The following is a 4257-nucleotide window of genomic DNA, read 5'->3' on the forward strand; positions in this document are numbered from 1 at the left end:
AGTAATAAAGAACTGAATTTGGAAGGGGGGGAATATTTGTGAAATATTCCACTTGCAGATAATTTTTTAGGGAATCCCCTGTATTATGAAAAGTTCAAGTTAAAAAAAAAAAAAAAAGAAAATCAGCCTATCATCATCATAATTTTTTTTTTTTTTATGACTCAACTACTATAAATCCACAAGCAATGGTTCAGACAGTGTTTCTGAAGTGTTTCACCCTCCCCACCAGGCACAAGCTGCAAAAGGAGAAGGTGGACTTCCTCACCTCTGCTCAGGCATCAGGGGACAGATGGGGCCACTACTGACTGCTGAGCGCCAGCGGCAGCTGGAACAGGATCCCGAGGGGCTTGTCAGCAGCAGTCACTGGTGAGCCTGCCTGAGGTCCGAGGGCTGAAGGGGCTGGTACTGAAGAAATTCCTGACATTATATTGGCACTGCTGACAGGCCGGCTACCCCCTGCCATGTTAGACGAACCCATTCGAGCTTGGTCTTTCACAACAGTGTAAAATAGGGTGCTCCATCGCCTCTCTTGCAGTAAGTCGTGACTGGTGATCATATCGCAGCAGCTTATCCAGGAAACCCAAGGCCTCAGGGCTGACAAGGTGCTGGCTTTCACTGTGCACAAACCCTTCCCATTGTTAACAGGAGTGTCTGCCCAAGATATCATTGAAACATGGATCTAATTCAATGTTGTATTTGTCAATATAGTGACATAAATCTTCTGTCCCCAAGATCTTGGCTATCTTCACCAACTGATCCTAATTGTCATGTCTATGGAAAAATGGATCCTTCTGGATGATCAGACTTGCTAGCATACAGCCCAAACTCCACATATCCAAACTATAATCATACATCTCATAGTCGACGAGTAGCTCAGGACCTTTGAAGTATCAGTGTGAGGAGAGAGGAGAGCAGCCACTGCCGCTGCCGCTTCCACCAGTTTGAAGAAGTTAAGTTTGAAACAGGGTCTTAGCCCCAGCTGCCTCTGAACATGGTAACTGCCAGATCTCCAGACATCAAGTCCAACTTTGTTCGCTCACCCTTCTGACATGTCGGGACCCGTGCCAAGCAGGGCCAGAGTTTACACAGATGTTAATACACACAGACTCTGAGAGTACTGGGATTACGAGTCACATGTGGTGGAATGGGGAAATCAAGATGTCTACCAGCTGGTTCCAAAATTAGCCTGGGACAAATACAGTGAAATAGTTGACAGCATCAACATTGCAAATAATGAAAAAGTAGTTTTTAAAATTCTCAAGCCAGTGAAAAAGAGGAAAATTAAGCGTGAAATAAAGATTTTGGAGAATTTGAGAGGCGGTCCCAACAATATCCCACTGGCAGATATTGTAAATATCTGTGTCATGAACACCCGCCTTGGTCTTTGAACAACACAGATTTCAAGTAATTGTGCTAGTCACAGAAAGAAGTCTTGACTACGAAAAAAAAAAAAAGTTTGCTATGTAGTTGAACTGGTTTTGAGGTTTTGTTTCCTGCATGTACCTTGTCAGCTCAGGAATACTCAATGTCTTTGACCTGCAGTTTCCTCATCTGTAAAATGAAAATAATATTACCTTTGTCATGAAGTACCTTTTTCTAGGGAAACAATGCATATGGATTGCTAGCATAGAAAGCAGTTAAACATTAAGTGAATGTGGAGGATGTGGATACTTAGAGATTGCTTGGGTATAAATTCAAGCCTTTTCTCTTACAGAGCATGAACTTGCGCCACATTAAATAGAAAGCACTTTGTTTCTTCATTTATTGCCCATTCTTTAACTCATAGGTTCTATGTAGCTAATGAAGAGAGCTTTTAATGCAAGGACAGAGCTAAGCCATTTCAATGCATAACTCTTGGAATCTTTATGAGTTATGTACAATTGAACTCCATCTTTTACAGATGAGGAGCTGAGTCTTAATAAAGAAAGTACCGCTTCATGGCAGAGCTTCTTAGCATTACACAAGACTATTGTGATGATTGATCATGCCGTGGTAGCTCACATACCTAGTATGGTGCTTGGAATATAGTAGAAGCTAGAAAAAAATATTCCTCTATTTTTAACTTCTGTCTAGTAAAATAGTCTCAGGATACTTTTCATCCGCAAGTGTTTGGTCTACACACAGAGAGGCAATACCCATAAGGTTTACGTGACATTTGACATCAAATAATGAAATTTATGACCAAAAAAAGGGCACTTTATTTGGTGTGATATTTAAATATACACATTTCTTTTATTGATCAGTTTTCCAAGGCCCTAAATGATGCTTCATCCCTAGGAGATTAAAACTGCATTCTTTATGTCAGATAAAAAATTAAATGGCAAAATTTATTACGAAGTGAATGTCCATTACATTTTCCAATAGGGTAAAGTTATAGGTAATTGTTCAATTCTAGTTTCTCCAGGCAGTTGGTCTGTAAGCACAAATTATTTAGAACAACCAGAAACAAAGATCATATTTCAGTGGTATCTCAAGTAAACCCTCACCTTGCTTCCCAAGACTATAAAAAAGGACTATGTCTGAAAGTAGAAATTTTAAATGCCACTGGAGACTTTTGAAATAGTGGCTTCTACAGGAAGAGTGCTTTACCATGGAGTCTTTAAACACAGGTCTTCAAATAGTGACCACAGTATATAAATGGAGAGCTAGAGAATTAATTCATCGTACAGTGGAGCAGAAAACTCACATCTGTTCTTTCTACAACCCAGTACACCCCATTTATTAATGCTGTTCTCTGCACTGTCAGGTCTAAGCAATTAACTTGCACAGACTGGTTTCTGTGGGGATAGATAGACGGTGTGTTTATCAGGGGGAATATACTAGTTTTAGCTCTTTAAATCACAGAGAAAAACAAATGTAATATCTCCTATGTTCTAACTAGAGTAAGGAGATGATACACTTACAGTCATAGAGTAATTTTGGAAACGATGTATTATAATATTTAAAATTTTAGCAATAGATAAAAGTTTAGAGAGTTTTTTCTTTAATAAACAAGGAAGACATCATTTTGATTGATGTCCTATATAGTTATTTTAGTTTCTGGGTGAAAGATTCATTTCTAAATATGTTGGTTACCCACATCACTTATAATCTGGAAGGAGGGGACAGAAATAATTCTGTTACTGCCATTAGGCATTGCAACATAAATTGATATATATTTATGTGTGTTTCTTATCTCAGATGCTATTCTATGAGCTTTGTTGACCTTATAAGAAAGAAGGTTGTGAATCTTGTGAAGATTTGAGGTTTTGAGATTTAAAATGTAGCCTTATATTTATAAAGAATTTTCTATTTTGTTTCAACTTCATTTTATAACTCCTACATAGAAGAAGAGCTATGTCAGATGAGATTGTGATTGAGAGAATGAGAGAAAGCATTGAAAGGCAAGTATACAGAGCCGATCGCTTCCGCTTTCTTCTGAAACACTTTCTAGGCTTACAAGAGACCACACATTCTTGGTTTTATTCTCTTTATCATTTTTCTCTTGTGATGAAATACTTCAGGGTACCAACAATGGACTAATCCAAACCTTCCATCCCAGAGCTTTTTGCTTTCCTACTGTGGTTTTCATTACCATCTATAATATATGCTGCTGATTGCCAAGTTTGAGAAACGCATTCCAGAGTCCTACAAATGGCCTAATCAACATCTCATGTAGCTATATGTCAGGCATCTCATACTTAGTGTCCTCTTGAATCTTTTCCCATCCTCCCCCACTTCCATAGCATAATCATCATCCATCCCTCAGTGTTTCCAGTTTCAGTAATCAGCCCATTCACCCAGTGGTGATCTGGTTACTCTGAAGACAAGGGACTCTTCTTTCTTTCACATCCAGTCTATCAGCAAAAGTTCTAAAATATCTATATACCAATTCTTGCTACTTCTCTTTCATTTTGCCACCTCTTCTCTCCCCTTGGACCTATGCATTTTCTTCCTAGCTGGTATCTTTGCTTCACCTTTTGTGCTCTTACCTACATAGTCAGTTTTCTTTTTCCTCAGCAGCACAAGGGATCCTTTCAAAACACACATCAGGTCAAATCACTCCCCTACTCAAATCTTCAACCATCTCCCTTCACACGTAAAATAAAAACAAAAGGCACTGTATGATCTGAATCCCACGGACCCTTGGCTCATCGCCTACCATTTTTTCCTTGCTTTTCTGCTTGAGCCACACTGGCCTCCCTGCTTGTTCCCGACTCAGGGATTTTATACCAGCTATTGTTGTTTAAGATGATTTCTCTCTAGAAAACTGCCTTG

The 4257-nt window shown here is 39.0% G+C and overlaps 1 pseudogene; it reads right to left on the reverse strand.

The window, feature by feature from the left end:
* Positions 1-278: 278 nt before the first annotated feature.
* Positions 279-890, reverse strand: LOC102488489 (casein kinase II subunit alpha pseudogene; annotated as a pseudogene).
* Positions 891-4257: the final 3367 nt, after the last annotated feature.

Source organism: Tupaia chinensis, unplaced genomic scaffold, assembly GCF_000334495.1.
Source record: "Tupaia chinensis unplaced genomic scaffold, TupChi_1.0 Scaffold000168_1, whole genome shotgun sequence".
NCBI classification, from domain to species: Eukaryota; Metazoa; Chordata; class Mammalia; order Scandentia; family Tupaiidae; genus Tupaia; species Tupaia belangeri.